Genomic DNA, 17,767 nt, shown 5'->3' with positions numbered 1-17,767 from the left:
GGTCAAATTCATGCCAGGGAGCATTTTAACAGTTTAATAGCAAAGACAATCTCATTCTAGTGCCTGGAAATATTCACAGGCACATCCGATTTTACTAGTATTTACACAGTCTATGGGTAGTTTCATAGCAGCTCAAGCTGAATTACGTCAAGCCTACCTTTGCTCTGCCCTTGTGTTCCCACCCCTTCGCTCCTACCAGTGCTCATGTCCAAACAAACGGTGAGCTGATTCAAACTGGTCCAGTTAAAACCCAGTCACCTTCTGTGGGGAAGGTGGCAGGCTACTTTTCACCTGGGTGGGTCCCTTGAACTGTGTGGCTGCCCAGTCCGGAGTAAGCGCCGAGGAAAGACAGGCAGAGTTGGCAGGAAAGGTGGGAATACGTTAGGCTGAATTTAGCCCAGCTTAAGCTGCTGTGGAACTGCATCTTAATGTTTCTATTTACAACAACATTCCTAAGTCTCCTTCAACTGCTTTCTATACCTTGGAGCGTCCTTTGTAAGGCATTTGTTCAGCTACAGCAATTTCCTGTGGCATGAAAAAAGCATCGATTAGATTATGTTCCCTCAGCTGGTGAAGACGCAACTCTGTGAGGACATTGTCTGTAACTACGTAAGGTCACAAAGAAGTGGACTCAAAATGTTTGCTCATACTAAGAAAAAAATCCTCCTGTAAGTGCCATCCAAAACATCTCATTTCCCTGTTTTTAATTTACATTTGTGTACAAGTCCTTTAATATTGTTGCGGAGCTCCAAAACCCAGTGCTTTCCCTTTCCACATAGAAGGTCACTTTGTAGCTCTAACTAGCACCTGGTAATGTATCAACGCTTCAAAGCATGTGCTCAAAGGACTTGGTGGCAGTCCTTCAGCCACCAAAATGTATCAGACACCAGCAGTGTCCCAGATTAAGGACCAGCCAGCTGAACAGCTGGCAATTAGCAAATGCTTACTCTTAGATTCAAGATATCAAACTTTTTAGTGTAGAGAGAATGAATAATATAGCCTACATAAAACTTACAAATTCTGTTTGATATTATCAGCTCCCCATTTGCTTGTGTGGTAATATTTTATATAGGTGTTGGCAAGGACAGCATGACTGGAGGCTAAGTGCCTGCCTCTGAATGGGATGGCTGCCAAAGACTATCTGAGTAAGGTCTTACCTGAATAAAATAACTAAGTTTCTTCAAATTATTAAGAACAGACCTCCCCAGATTGTCTGGAGAGATCAGAGAAAGAAAAGAGAATAGCAGAACAAACAACAACAAAAACACACAGAAAAAAAAAAGAGAAAAATCAAGGTCAGTTTTGATTTTTAAAAACTCACACAATGAGAAGCTCACAAGACTGGACAGAGCAGGAATAAAAAACTCACTGATAGGGCACAGGAGGTTAAGAGAGGTCCAGGAAGGGAGACAGCACATACCAAGAGTAGATCTTGGGCAAGGCAAGAAAACCCAGGCAGGAAGCTGATTCTTGTTTTGAAACGTCACCCAATATCTTGTGTAGTATCTAAAGGCAAGTTGACCAGGAAATTCCTCTACTAATTTAATCCTTTATTGGCTTTAACTATCACACATGTTAGAAGAGCCGAATCACAACCTGGAGTAGCCACACAGATGTGGGGAGGATGTGTAAAAGCCTTTGGGGTCCTGGCATTGCTTGGTTTGACTTCTTTACAAGGTTTGTAAGACCCAGACTTGTTTCGTTCACCCAAATTAGAGGCATCAATTCAATGAGATGTAACAAAAAGATAGTTTCTAGTACAGACAGAATACAATTATTATTGTTTTCATCAGCCACTACATACTCATTTTGCAGCAAATCCTGGTCTCAGTTAAATCAAGGTTACGGTTTTCTAATGACACATCGGAACAGAAAACAGCTGTTTATCTTTCAGTATGGGCAATGCTGAACAATGCAAGCCTGTTGTTCTTTAAAAGATAATAAAATTTGTATAGGATAAAATCTTTAGTGCATTTTGCCCCATACCTGGCACTTACAATACACAAAGATAGCACAGGAAGATAGTCTGTTCATCCAATCAACCTTTAACAAATTCACTGGCAAGTAACAAACATTGAATATTGAGGTACAGAAAGCAAGCAAGCTAATGTTGGGGACAGGGAATAAGAGATAAACTAAAAAACATGAGACTCAAGTTGCATTTCATTAATAATAGTGGGGTTTTTTTATCTAGAACAATGCTGTATCTTTTCTGGCACACTGAGTTGAATCCACAATTCAGCGTGGGGATGGGTCTGTAAAGGTTCCAGAATGGGAAGTGTTTGCCTACAGAAGCATGCCTCACCATTGGCTCATTCAAATCTAAAAATTACTTCATTTTAGAAAAAATACCAGCCTCTCCTTGAAATAGGGTATGAACTGAAGTAGCAGAATTGCACATACAGGGAGACCAGCCCAAGCGAAAACAACAATTAGTTCATTTTGTGCTAGACAAAACCTGGAAGAGGAGGGGTGTTAGCTCCAGTGAAAGCTTATCAGTCAACGTAAGAGATCAGTATGTCCCAAATTCATCAGAGCAAGGAAAATCTCTTTTATTTAGGAGCTGGAGAGCTATCCATATGGAGGAGAAATTCTTGTAAGTGATCTCTTGGCCTCACACACAACCCAGCTCTTAATTCCCAATGCTCTTCTCATACCCACTCTCACCCTGAAAGCCTGGAAGAATACAGAGCAATTTAAAGTCTGAATGTCCCACAGGCTGAGACAGTTCTTAGAATATTTACAAAGGTGGGGAGAAGTGTTTCCTGCACTTCAGAAAACATTTTTCTCTTCTTGCCCTTCACCAGAGAGTTTTGTGGGACTGGAAGCAGTGAGGTGGGGTCTCCTTTCTCTACATCATATACAGTGGCATTCACCTCCTCAATGCATCTGTAAGAGGCAAAGGACTATGCTCCTTAGGTCAGAGACAGGTTGCTTTACATTTGAAACATCTGGTGACTTTATTCTCTCCCTGGTTGGCTTCCAAATCAAACCTGCCTAGAAAGCTCCTGACTATCTCTAATGGGGAATCAAAGCAGACTTTAAAAGTTTTGGTCAAACTTTTTAACCCGAAATATAGCAACTGAAGAATATGCAAAGGTGTACAGAATGAGTGGTTAAAATACTTTTCTCCCAAAGAAGACATGTTCTGTAGCTGCACAGTCAAGTGCTTCCGGACTCTTGGGCCAGCAGAAATGGAAGGCATTCTCTTTGGAAAAAGTCTACCCAGAAATACTCAGCAGCCTGACAGACCCAGTTCCAAAGAACGGCAATGACAGATGTTGCAGAGGATGACTGTCAATTAGCTAAGCAATGAAACTTGAAAAAAAGTTTCCAAGCTTGAAAAAATTAGATTCATCTCTAAGGAACTACAGGTGATTTGAGTAGCCACATAGCCATGTGAATGTCCTGCAAACAGGGCAATCCAGCACAGACAGAAACCACACACAAATACCGCAACGATACTGGCAGGACTCTCTACCTTTGCTGCAGCGTAGGTCCTGGCAATACTTTAGGGAGAGCTGGCAAAAACATTTAAAGAGGAAGCAACAATCCCTAAAGAACAGTTGTATTTAATGGGGAAATTCGCAGTGATGGTGAATGTGACTAATCAGTAATTTTTACCTTTTTTTTTTACTTGAAATTTTTTCTAGCTATAAAACAATAGTATTACCTATCAAATCACTGTGTAAAATAAATAAATGTATCTGGATTTATACATTTTAAATGCCAGTTGATACTATTTGCTATCTCTTTGTTAATCAGCATGGTGAGAGATAGGTATTGTTCCAATAGAAAATGGCGTCAATCCAAAGAAACTGCTGTAAGCATTCAGGTCCTGTATAAACGACACGGACCCTGAGGTGAGCAAAGATCTGAGCGTACGGTGACTGAGCTGCTTCACTCCAGCTTCCATGTTTTGGGGTGTACTAATACCACACCCCATTAGGTATGGACCTAGGACCAAAGCACTGCTGTGCAGGGTAAACCACAGAGCCCACCCAAGATGTGGGCAGGTGTGTGGAAAGGCAAAGGCCTCTCTTACTCTTCTCTCCGGGTGTTGTTTGCAAGCACGGCTACACACGATGGAGAGCGGCTTTAGAAGAAGATGAGGGGTGTCTGTAGCTCCTTCCAGTGGGTCACAGGAGCCGAAGAGCCACACAGATGAGAGGAATTTTTCCCCTCCCGCTCTGAGCAAAGCGGGACGTTGGGGAATTCATGACTCAGGCCATGATTCATGCTTGGGTCTCCTCTCGTTTCTGGAGCAGCGCGCTGCTGTTAGATGAGGGCAGGGAGTGAAGTCAACAACTTACCTCTGAACAAACAGAGAGGAAGAGGAGGAATAAGGAGGAATTGCTCACCAACTGTGCAATGAACAGCAGGCAGGCAACCCAGGGTGTTTTCAACTCGTATTTACCTTGCCCACAGCTCTGACCCAGCTGGTTCCAGCCGAGGGCGTGAGCAAACCTTTGTCCTCGGTTCCCTTCACAGTTTCCTTCGCGTTGGTGAGCACCCTGAAAGATTTGTTTGCTTTTCAGATTTGAATACACTCTCACACTCAAAGCGAAATAATCAAACCTCCGAACTGCAGAAGGGCTCAGGTGGAACCAGTGGGAAAATCATGTTGCATTCGAGCGGGACTTCGAGCCAGCCAGCCCACAGCACTCCAACCACGCCAGGGATTTCCACACAGCCTATCCAATCTGGCCTCAGTTTCTGTTTGCCTTTTGCAGTTACATGGTACACTTTGTTCTCCCTGTGCTATAAAAGCCTGGCGCTGGGGCACCAGAGCAAGCACCTCCATTCAGTGCTGGTGCAAGGCTGATGGCAGGAACTGCGCTGAGCGCTGCCTCTACAACGCCTCAGACCTCCTGCGCTTCAGCTGAAGGGTTTTCTGTAACTTACTCCCTTCGGATCAAGGCCAAGTGCAGGCTGGACCTGCTGCCCCCGTCACAGAAGGGCCAAAGGCAGTCCCGAGACAGGCAGGTTGCAGCGGCACCAGGACAAACGCGAAGCTTTAGCTCAGTCCTGCAGCAGGCTGGGCTAGGCAACGGTGCAGAGGGAGGACTGGCTTTTGAAGCTGGTAGGGTTGTGTAAACACAATGTATTCAGGCCTGAGTTATCCAGATGTAAAGTCTAAACTACTGAGCTTGGACTAAATCACTTGTAAAAAGTAATTCCACTCTGGTCTTACACACAGAAAATGAATTTAACTTATAGTTGACCTTGCTGTACTTAGACCTACAGAAGCCCAGTGCTTTGCTGAAACACGGGGTTTGAGTAAGGTTAATCTAGAATAACCAAAAGATAAGCATGTTTAGCTAAGCACCCAAACAGCTGCTAAAAACTGAGGAAAATGGGCTCAGGCACTGCCTGAAACCAGCTACATTTCTGAAGCTTTCCAGGAGCTATTCTGAACTTGGCCAGCATGGTTTCTATTTACAGACACACGGCATTTGGGCCACTCACTCCCACCACCGGGTGCAAGCTCTTTCTGGGAAAAGAACCGAATTTAGGGTTTCAGGAGCTCTTTGTGCAGGGTGCTGCCATCTTATGGCTACTCCGCTCTTCTAGAGTAGAGAAGTTACTACTTTAAAGCTTAGAGGTATAAGGTCTTCAGATACTAACTGTCCTACTACCTTTTAGCAATATTTTGCCTTGCTACATAGGTAAGAACATTTGGAGGTGATCATACCTTTGTTAAACAATTTGGTCATATATGTTGTATTAGAGTTATAATTTTTTGTTAGCATGCTTTTTTCAAATTCCTGCCCTGTCACAGTAAACAGAACATTACTTCTAGTGTCTTTGCTATAAGCTCAGTTACGTGATTCTGAAATGTCAGAAATTGTTTCCGATGTCTTTGTCAGTATAAATTATTATTGTATTTTGCATACCTTGCCTTATTGCTATGTACATGTTTCTTATGAAAATAAGAGGAAGGAAATATAAACCAACATTGTCAGCTCACATTTAAACAGAAACATTGGAAAAACAACCTTAAATAGAAAGATTAGTGTTTCTACAATTCTTCTTAAAGAACTGGTAAAAACTGTTGTTATTATATATCAAACTAAAACCATGCAGGACAAAGAACACGTAAATAGAACCATCTCTAAACAAAAATAAAATCAACTAAATCAATTTCAGGTATATTTTGGCTGAATAACATAAAAAGGATAAGGCAGGGCAGATTTTCCCTAACAATGTTTTCCAGGAGTTCAAAATGATTGATCATGTAAATACTATCAATAATATTTGATCCACTGATACCTTATGCTTCTTCTCTCATACGTTTGCAACCTCATTACCATGCTTTGGTTGAACACTTAGCACACAGAATTGCCATAATTTTAAAACAATTTTTAAAAAATGTAATTCTTAACATTTTGTAGCATGTCAATATGTCACAGGAGGCCATAGAGTCACGGTTTCTACCTGAAACAATAAATTCATTAACAGAAATTAAAAAAAAAACCACTAATGCCACAATAGCACAAACTAGAGGACACAACACTGCAAAGGATCTCATAGATGCTGAAAACATGTCCTTCCACCTTATACAACTGTGTTAATAAACTTATCAAAATCCACCATAAGAATACACAGACTGTTTATCTCTCTGGCAGAGAGTCAAATCAAATGTGGCTCTACTCACCTTTATGGTATATGCAAGACCCAGGTGAATTCTGCATTATCCAATTTGCAAAGAAATAAGTTCCATTTTACTGTGATATCCTCACCTACAGTGGTTTGTTCCTGTCACTCTTACTAGAAGACTCTTTTGGAGACTTCACTCTTCTCATGGCTGGAAACCTTTTAAGCTCCAGCCTGGATGGACTAACTTTCAATTTATATCCATTGTCTGGTAACTTAAATAACTTCTTTCCTTTCCTAGTATTTGCTCTGCCCTTCTTTCCCCTCCCCTTAATGTATTTATAGACAGCAATTGTATATCCCTCATTCTTTGTTTTGTCCAGTACTACTTCTCTGCGTTTCTTTCAATGCTCTTTCCTTATTATGGGTGACAGACTCTTCACAGTACTCCAGAAGAGCTTTGACCAGTGCCTCCTGCAATAGCGTCCGTACTTGCGTATCCCTCCTTAAGTCTCCTGCATCGTATCTAAGGAGGATCATTTTTGCCTTTCCCATGGCTCCATCCCAGGTCTCAGCATCCTTCTATGACTGACCAAGACATTACAGTCTTTCTCTTGCCCAATTTATAAGCCACAATTTATAACAGAAATCGTTTCCACCTCAGTTTGTGTGTGATCTGGCACTTGTGCTATTAAATTCTACCCCACACCTCCAGCTCTCAACTTCCCCCACAGTGTTTATATAATGGTATGGGTATTTTTCTCATCTGACCATGCCATTTTAGCAGCAATGAAATTATTAATACTTCCAGAGACTAGCTGAAACTGTAATGCTTGAAAATCTCTACTCAACCATTGGGTAGCCCAATAATTCCCTTTCCAGAACAGATAATATCATACATACATTTCCTCAGCCCTTATACATTGTATTAAACATCTATTGCTTTCATCCTGTTTTCTCCATTTTATCTCCACACCCTTATTTATACTTTCTTGCAAAAATATGTACAAAATTTCCATATTACTAAGGTCAGATTAATGAAGCCGTAGTGCAAGGTCACTTTTTCCTCTGCTCTTCTCTCTCCTTTGTTTTGGCAGATCTTTTAAGAAAAACTTCCTCCTGTACTTGAAATTTAATTTGCTCATTCTTTCAGCATTTTAGGGTGGATAACAGATATTGTTCCACTGTGGGCCTACTATGCTCTGGATTTACTTCTCAAGTTTGTAAATGTTAGCTTTAATCTCTACCCCATCCTTGCCACATACCAGGCCCCCTTTTAGTTGTGTAGAAGAAACTTTCAGCCTTTCAAATTTTGTTTACAGATGGTAAGTGTGTAGACTTGACAAATATGACTGCATCCTCTGCTTCTTGGTTCCCAAGATACTGTTTTCATTGATGATCTGGTATGGTGGGGTTTTCTTCCCCTATGACTTTCACTCTCTTTGCTCACTCCTAATATCGTTTTTTTGTGAAGGATTTATTAATCCAATAAGGTGCTAACACCCTTCTCTACTTACAGTACAAAGTGCAGATTTTTAAAATAGTATTTAAATTAAAGAAATTCTAATACTTAGATTTGGAACCTTCATCCACTTGACATCGCTAACTAGTTTCCTTAGGTACAACACTTCAGAAGGACAAATTTTGAGAAACTAACAGGCCTATTCTTGTTTATTCTTTCACTTATTTTCAATTTAATCAAGTTGGGATAACTTTAGCTAGGTTATTTTCTACAACCAGCTGCTCTATGTCATCACTACCTAACAAAGACCACCTAGAATAGCATCATGGTAGTCCAGTGACTGCTTAGTGATGAAATCTGCCAGCTATTACACCCTGGAATAACTGGCTCTACCGTTATCAGTAACATTTGCTTTATACTCTATTTCTGAGCAGTTAAAGTCTCCTGCAATGAGACAATGCTTGGAAGCTTCTCTTTCATGCTTGTAGTCATCTGTGTTAGATATATGTGTAACAGCTCCTTAGCGGTCCTTCAGAAGACCTTTAGTTTGACAAATTCCATTCTGCCCATGCCACCTCTCTCTGTAAGTGACTTCATTGTTACCAAGTGTACCTCTGTTTTTATTTCTAGTTTTCTTAACAGTCTACACATTGGTTTAAGTGCATTTCAGTCATAGATTACCTATCCACCATACTTCGTTGTTCTTTGGAGATTCAGGGTCATCCTGGGTGCTGCAGTTTGCACACAATTTTTGTACACAAGCACCTCAGCTCATCTTCTATGATAACGTGCAAAATTTTTAATTACATTACTCACATCCCTTTTATTCCTGACACCCAGGCCATTCACGTCACGCTCCCACCTGTGTCAGTACTGATAATTCCTGTCCATTTTGCTCCCATCTATTTGTTTCCCCCTCCATATATTCACCACTTTCTGCTTTTCAGAAGCAGGTGTGGAAGTTACTTACGGGTATCCCGCAACCACCTCTCCTATTTACTAGCTTACAATCCTTTTACTGGTTATACTGATATATAAATATATATTGTTATCATGTATTATTTTGTAGTATGCTACATGATGTAATCATGTTATACTATATTGGTATCAATTATAGCAATCTTGGTTCCGGAAAATTAATACCACGTTTTCTCCGATGGAGTTCATCTAGTTTGTGTGAAAAATCCTCTTTCCTCTCAAAAGTTAAATGCCTTACAACACTCCTCATAACATCAATTCTTAAGACATCTGCTGCTCTTTATTATCTTGCATGCTTTAACACACCCTCTTCAGGAATGAAACGCTGCAGTGGGAGTTTTTCCTTCAGGACAAACCTACTCACACAGATTTCCCCTGTTTTGTGTTCTTCTCAGTGCTCCCTCCTTCAGTCTTTTATCCTACAATGTGAGCTGGTACAAAGTTAAATTTCATCCCAGAGATGACTGCATGGCCACAGACACTAAAATGGCGTCTGTTTTATAAATGGAATAAATAATAAAACTGCACACACATACTGTGTGTGCATCTGCCTGGAATACAATCATTTTAGCTTGAAATTATGCTGCAATAGTACCGCTGACTTTACATTTTATGGGGCAGTTTTAAAATCGCTTCAGTTACAATAAATGTATTTTTGAATGAAAGAGATAAAGTGAAAGCTTAAATATCCTTTTGAACTTGAGTAACTGTGTGAGATGTCTCATCAGTTGTCCTGGAGATATTTTAGTCATTGGGAGTTAATCATTACCTGAAACTATGTGAAAAACCTATTCAAAGCCAGTCTACAATATGGTGTTGTGTTAGGGAAGAAATGCAGACGTTGAGTCATAGCTGTCAGTTATTCATTATACTTCAGTCAGTTATGATGTGATTCTTTCCAGCATTATTCTTGCTTTTGATTTACAGTAAGATACTGATCCGGTGGGTGGGACTTTCTCAATTAGAGCAAGACCCTGCCGACCCTAATCAGGAGAGACGTTTGAGTGTCTAACTACCATAAGGGCTCTACAAAATTTTAAAACTGTATGAAAAATATACGTAAGGGTAGAGAGGTTAACAAGTTCACGTTGATTTGGAAGAGGCATCTGAATGGCCTTTTACATCAGAGAATGATAGCTGTGCTCAGTAACATCTGAGAGCAACAGGAGAGACCAAGGAAGAATTCAAACAGGTCAAACACTGGTGCTGCAATTGCACCCGGGGACCATGCCAAGCCATGAATGTGGTTATAAGCAAACCTCCAGGGAACAGCGAACAGAGGTCTTGGGCTAACACAGGAGGCACCTTACTCTGTGTTTTACATAGACACAGTTAAGGGCAAACTGGTTCCTAACTTGGGCACATCAGGTGCTCACTGCTACACAGAAGAAATCTGGGCCAGACAAAAGTCAATCCAAGATATTGTTTGTTCTTTTTATTTTTCAGCTGTCTTTCTGGACTTTGAAGCTAGGGAAGTTCCTCTCTTGCTCTGTATAGTGTGCGAACTTTCTTGCATGTAGGAAAAACACAAATGCCCTCTTCTGCCTGTGTCATGCAAACCTGAAGATAAAAGCGGATGGCTACATGACCTACAAGTCAAAATCATGGTAACAATTTCAAGCAAGATTATCTAATAAATAGTGCCAGCAGTGGACTGAATATGCTAATAATGTCTTGTGGAAAGTACATATTTATCATGGTCTCATGATGTCATAATTTTCTGTCTCATTTTGTGAAAGCTGATAAATATTTATGGTTTTAAACATATACAAAAGCAAACAAAACCATTGCAGTTATTTATTCAGACTGTTCTGACACATAACTACTCACAGTGCCTGCGCAGTCACATTACTGATAAAAACACTAAATTTTACTAGGTCTCCTTCATCATCAGTTTGCTCATGTGGAGTAATAAAGCCTCTTTTTCCTTCATCCTGGTATTTATGTTCCCATATGTTATCATCTGATTCATCCTTACCACTTTTATAGGAGTATTTTTCTTTTCTTCCCCTGCTGCTTCAAAAACCCCCTCTTAGGTTTATTTGATATGCTTGTGTATTGAGCAATGATAGTTTGATTTAGCTTGTGCTTCTGAACTTACATATTAATGAATCTTTCAAGTCTTGGCGTTTTGCTTACATTCTTCTAAGTCCACAGTCTTCATAGTATAGCGTTTTCTTTATGACCCAGGTACTGTGCTGCTTCTGTTGTTATAGTGATGCTTGAGGAAGATCATTCCTCGGAAGAAATTGCTCCTCTCTTGCAACCAGAACTGGTCCAGGCTCAGGGTCAGACAGAGCATCACAAGCTCCAACCTGGGCAGCCTTCCTCGCTGAAGAAATTCCTTAGTGGAAATTCCTTGTGGGAGAAATCTGTCAACCTCTTTCTGTTTGTAATGTCTGTTAATACTCTGAATAACAGCACAGGCATCACAGAGGCCTTGATTTGATTCTACAAGGACAGCAGGTAAATAGTGCCAGAAAAATAACAGTCTCGTGTCAGGAACAGGGGATTTCCAAATCTGAGCCCGAAAGCCTGGGTGGAGGACAGCCAAGCACAGGAGGTGTGGAAGCCAGGAAGGGGTCAGAGAGGAAGCAAAGCTTGCTGAAGCTGATTTGAAACAACCATTTGAGGTACGGGCTGTGATTTTAATACCCATTGCTACTGGATGAGAGGAATTGCTGCTAGCATGGCACTGTGGGACCAAAGGGGGCAAGAAGCATCTTCTGGTGATGATAAGGATCATCATTACAAGTAGGTTTTCTGCCCTGGGGAGGACAGCAGGATTTGCAGTCCTACCCTCTAGACGGTTCTGCTAAGGAAGGAAAAACCAATCTCTATATGACCTTAGTAAGACACCTCTGCAGACACAGCCAGGAGGCTTTATCATACAAGTGCTGTCCCTAGGTAGGCTGGCAGGGTCTCATATCAGGGGCAGCTAGCGCTAAATGAAACCTCGTTTTGATCAGGCTCTACCTCCCAGCTAAGAAGCCTGCAGATGGCCAAGTATTGCCTTGTCACAGCCTTCAGGCTGTCTGGGTGCCAGCAATGGGAAACAAACCCTAACGGAGAAACCTGACCTCAGCTTTGCACCTCTGTACTCCTGAGAAAAGGATGAGAACTGCTGTGAGAGCAGCGATGCTCCGGCTCTGCTGGTCTGCTGAACTCACCCCAGCTGCTTCTGTTGTTACTGGAAAAAAGCGCTGAGCAAGTGTACGGGAAAATCCAATGCATTAATTTGTGTTTTCTTATATATACGATACCAGAGAGCAAGTCGGATGAGAGTTTTGAATGCCACTGAAATGCTGACCATGTTACAGAAGTCTGATTTAAGAGGCATATTCCTATCTTCCTAAACTTTCAAAATAAAATGTTAATGACAGGACAGGCATGTGACGAGTTTCCCCAAGCCGCAACACTCTTAACAGATAGTGTGAATATTTTAATTAAAGCTTTGACAGAGAAGTAGATCAGGACTACTGTATCATTTTCCTTTCATGGCATGCTTCAGCAAGCTGATGCAGGTTGCTAGGTCGATAAGATATATCAATATTATAAGACACACCATGTGTCAGGCCGAACATATTAAAGGCTGATGTTAAATTTTAATGTAGGTCATGAATCACTCAAACTTCTTCAGCCATCCAGAATTAATATGAAAAGTATGAGTAACAAGAGGGGTTTTGCTTCGTTTTTATACAAGCAAGGGGAGGAGGCACCTGAACAAAGGTTCATGTAAGACAGCAACTTAAACTCTGTTCGTGTAGGAATGGTTTAGATATTTAGATCATGACACAGAAAAATCTACATTTGCATTTTGTTGAAGACCTCACTGTAGCTTTCTGAGAACTAAAATTTTGACAACTTGATTTGGGGGGAACCTGTTTAAGACCATCAAGTCTGGTAAAAAAAAATAATCATCTGTGTATAAAAAAAAAAAAACAACCCTTTTAAAATAAATTGTCCCCCACATCTCTGAAAGAGAGAATGAATAATGTTCAAATTGAATGCTACTTTACTCAGTTTTTCTCTTTTTGACCATTTATTGGCATTGTTAGCTAAATTTTCTTACAAAGGTATTCAACTGTAATATTATTTTGGGTTAGATCTCAACAACAAACTCAGTCACTAAAGTGACTTACTGCATTGATTGGTCCTTGACTTTACTGGCACTAACAAGGACTGTATGCCCTACAAATTGTAATAAGTATTTACATGATCTTGCATACTTTGGACAATATGTTATCATGCTTCATCATTCTTTATCTGTCTATTTTTGCTGATTTTCTTTCTTTTATAGCTCACCTCTGTCTAGACCAACACACAACTCCTTATAAACACAAGCTTAATCATACCTAGACATGCAAGCTCAGCTAGGCAAATAGGTGATGTTCTCTAACATTTCTCATTAGATTAGCAGTTTCCCTTTCTATTTCAGTAGCATGGAAATATTTTGTTCTCAGAAAAAAAGCTTTATTTTTTCCTCCTAATTGTAGGATGTGTGTTGATGAAGTATCTGATGATGACTTTCACTGCAGACTATTATTAAAAGTACTTGCTGCAATAAGATTACTCATTCACTTTCTGCACATTTTTATTAGACCTGTGTACCTCAGAACCTGCGTCTGTCACTGGGGACAGCACAGAAGCACTCACTGAGCTCTACAGCTCTGCCAGAAGGAAGAGGACCGTTTTTTGGCATCCTGAATAGCAGTAGCTCTAGAGTGAAAGACCATTGTTCAAAAATGGCACAATCAGAGATGGTGGCACAACAAAAGAAGCGCTGAGAGCATTGCAGCCAGAGACGCAAGTAACAGGTCTATTCATAGCAGTGCTTTTCCCCAGGGGATGGCGTCTTGCGAGTGACTTCATTAACTGCTGACAGCAGACAGACTGCACTGCGCTGGGAGTGAAAGAGAAACACTCGTCAGATGGCCCCAGCCACAACTGAGGAAACGCACAGAAAAGATAACTGGCAAGTGTGGTGCTTTCCTCACTGTTCAGAAGAAGTTAGTCACATCCCTAAATGTAACGCTCTATTCCTTTTCTTTCGGTAGGGCATTCTTCTTGTGTACAGACTCACTGTTTGCACAAAGGGTGCTGCTGTCGATTCAACGCGCTCTTGGAAACTTCCCAGGCTGTGGAAGGTGGGCTCTGGATTCCAGATCAGTTGCTAATTGTAAGGAAACCCCCCAAATATCTTGGCATTTGTTACTTTTAATAGTCAGGAGAAGACACCTACCAAACCTTGTTACATGTCATTTAATGCCGTGCTGTGTTTGACCTCTCGTACTGCATGCAGTAGAACTTGCCTCGCTGTGTGGCCAGCAGGCTGTGCAGTCTCTTTGGCATCTCCAGCACATTTACTCACAGAAACAGGGTCACACACCCCAAACAACCTTTATCCTTAGAACCAGGGATCCCCACTCCCTCCCCAAGCTTAAAAACATCCATCCCTACTGAACCGACCTTGAGGGTGTTTGCCTGCAGATGCTCACTGCACTCAAAAGATCATAGTAACAGCTAAACAGCTGATAAGCTGAAATACAAGGTTTTCTACACACAATTACTTCCTACTTTGCTCCAAAAATATACAGAAAAACACATCAGCTTACCTGCCGTTCCCCAGTACACTTGAGCATTTTTTGGGTGCAGAGCAGACTCTCTGACATTGCAGCCATACCTGCGCTGCAGCTGAGATTTCCACTGGATCACAGGGAGCTTCTCTTTCTCTGCATGGCAGCTGCCTTGCTCCTTGCCAGCCCTGAAGCCAAGCCTCCTTTTTTAAATGCACACCACCATCCTGCTCCTTCTAACTTCAGTTTTCTCTGCGAATTTTCCGGGCTCACCAGGTGTCTGTGTTTCAAGCATTAATACCTTGATTACTGGCTTTCTTTAGCAGGTTTTCTACTCTCCAAATCCTATGGCCTCTAGAAAATTTGAAGAAAACTGGCCTAAAATACTGTTAGTCAAAAGTGCTATTCTTCTCAGAGGAAACACTAATAGTCCTTCATAACCAAGCAGGCTATTTATAGGAATGGTGACAGTGTGTCTAACCCCACAGTACAATGAGCATGAGGCAGTCCACACGAGACATGATGATACAGGCTGTTCGTAAAATCAAAACTGGAATTCGTGTGCTGTACGTTAATAGTGATTTAAGCAACCACTTTCTTTCCCCACTCCAGAGGGAAGATACGAAAGCCCTCTTAGCACAGGGACACATAGCACAATGTCACTGGAATAATTAATCCATTATTTTAAAGAGTAACATTGAAGTTATTCTGATTTTTAAAACTTTTATATTTGTTATAATCCTAATCTACTCCCTTTCTGCAATGCAGTTGTTCCACTTCTCGCGCACTTGCTTTCTGCCCAGGTCACACACACTTTCTGAAGGTGCTTCTTCCCCATAAACTACGTTGCAGGTTCATCTTAACAGACTTAAAACTAGGTTCTTTTACCTGAGTAGCAGAATACGATTAGCTTGGGATAAACAACAGACGAATCCCAGACAAAACCAGAAATGGCAGGGAGGCAGAATTACCTTAGGGAATGAGCAAGGAAGCGTCGGTACTGGCCAGGTTGTGAATCAGAGCAACAAACAGCTATAACGCTCTTTTCTAAGGTACTAAGTGGGCAGCTGGGCATAAAGAGCAGAAGCATCCCAGCGTATACATTATTTCTCTGGGCAGGAGATGAGGAGCTGGGGGAGCACTGTAAGGAAAGGGAAAGGACACAGACAGCAGATAGGGATGAGATGAGGATCTAATGTAGGGTTAGGGATGCACTTAGTGGAGGATTGGAAAAACCTGAGAAGAGGCAGGGAAAGGGCATTACTTTGAGCAGGTCTGGGAGCTGTGGTGCCTGGGGCACCCTGCGGGGGCACAGTGGGGTCAGCAGCCCACCGGCCCCTTCCCCATGGCCAGGCTGCCCTGCTACAGGGCCAGAGGAGCCCAATGCAGGCCCCATGAGCCTCAGCCCCAGCTGGGGATCCCTCACCACCAGTACTGCCACTTTCCCTCTACCTACAGTAATAAATAAAGGCACCAGCCCATCTCTGCAAGACCCAAGCAGGAAGATAACAACCAGCTCGTGCTCCACCCTCCCTCATCACGTCCTCCGCCCCCCCCGGGGCACAGCCCTTTGGGCTGATGCACACAGGTGGGGAGGCAAGGGGACCCTGTGCTGATCTCCCCGTGCTGCAAGCGCGCGGGGGGTGCTGCCGCAGGATAAACACCTCCCGTTGTCCTCTCCCCCTGCCCGCCTTCAAAGAAGTGAAATCCCTCAGCAAACTTCACTCCCCTTGTGCCAGTGGGTGACTCCCACCAGCGAGCTGGTGGCACAGCTCCTGCGGCAGCTGTGGGGTCCCTCGGAGGGTGGGCGATGTGGGGTGCTGCAGGGCACCCCCACAAAGCTCTGCCCCGCTCCAGCTCTTCTCAGCCTGTCCCTGTCCTCAGCCACCCTCAGATGGGGCCAGCTGAGCTGCAATGTGGCACTTGGCCAGGACCATGCCTGGAGAGCAGACCCCAGGGAGGTAGGCTGTGGGGACCGCTGGAGGTTACTTCTTTAATGTCAGTGTCACCCACGCCTGCGTCTGCTTTTTGGCAGAAAGTTGCCGTGGGCCAGAGATGTCTCTGCATTCAGTGCAACCTGTGCTGGGGTGTGAAAAGACAGTGGTGGAAGGCAATTTCCTCCCAGAACATCCAAGCTGTGGAGGTGTTCCAGAGGGAAGGGAGAAGGGGAACAAATGACAAGCAGAAAGGCTTCAGAGAGCCAGGCATGGACCCAAAGCGGAATTGATAGGAGAGGCAGTAAGGTCAGAGTAGGAGTAGTAGGTTATACTGTAAGAGAAGAGTCCCTTAGAATTGGAGGGAAAAACTAGCAGAGGACAAATTTTGCTCTGAAGGACCAGTAACACTCGTTGCCCCCTATAAGCCCACCTCATGGCTTTTCATTGATATGTCCCTGGAAGCTACTTAGGGCCTAAAGCTGTAAACTGGCAGTTGATTAGGGGACCAGAAGCACCTGGAGAACATGGATGTGGAAGGACGCAGCAAGAAAGCCCACCACGCTTCTCCAGCCAGGAGCCGCGCAGGGTGGGAGGCACTTCCCTGCTCTCCCCCACTTCTGGCTGTCAGCTGCAGCGAGTCATCAATCGCCTTGGCAAGCCGTGTCTGGCGTGTGGGGTCACCGAGCAGCGCGGCCGCGGTGTGCCAAAAGTGTGGGCAGCGGGTGAGACCCAGCGTGTCGGCAGCACCAGAGTTCTCCCCTGGCCTCACACAAACCCAGCAGCCTAGTGCCACGTAACAGGTGCTGATAAGCGTTTGTATGTATTTATATAATACAAATCATAAAGACCATTTTCTCAGGCTTTTACCGTCAATGTCGCACTAGAACTGTGACACACTAGGGGTTTCTACCGCGTGCCCTTGAAAAGGGAATTTAAATGTCTACAGAATGACTTTCTACTAATAATCGGCAATAAAACTTCTCTACTGAACTTCTGGGCCATGGTCAGTACAGTGGGAAAGTACAATATGCCATTATGATCGTTTTAGCATAAAAGTACTGTTAATTTGTCAAAAGATATTGGACAAAAACCTGTAGATACCAGGTAGTTTATTAGATCTGAGATGATTTTTGCTTGGGTTTCATATTTTTATTTACTTAAATAAGTGTAGTCTCTTCCTGAGTGCAGCTTGCCAAAACCTCCTTTCAGTAGAGTGT

At 42.6% G+C, this 17,767-nt stretch overlaps 1 protein-coding gene across 1 annotated transcript in view; it reads right to left on the bottom strand.

The window, feature by feature from the left end:
- Window positions 1-14,935, bottom strand: part of ITGB6 (integrin subunit beta 6) — a 51,718-nt gene extending 36,783 nt beyond the window's left edge. Inside the window, exon 1 of the mRNA XM_030019124.1 lies at window positions 14,653-14,935. The gene's annotated coding sequence lies outside the window, so the exon portion shown is untranslated. The remainder of the gene's footprint in view (window positions 1-14,652) is intronic.
- Window positions 14,936-17,767: the final 2,832 nt, after the last annotated feature.

Source organism: Aquila chrysaetos, chromosome 6 (genome assembly GCF_900496995.4).
Source record: "Aquila chrysaetos chrysaetos chromosome 6, bAquChr1.4, whole genome shotgun sequence".
In the NCBI taxonomy this organism is placed as follows: domain Eukaryota; kingdom Metazoa; phylum Chordata; class Aves; order Accipitriformes; family Accipitridae; genus Aquila; species Aquila chrysaetos.
This window is presented reverse-complemented; position numbering and strand designations above follow the sequence as displayed.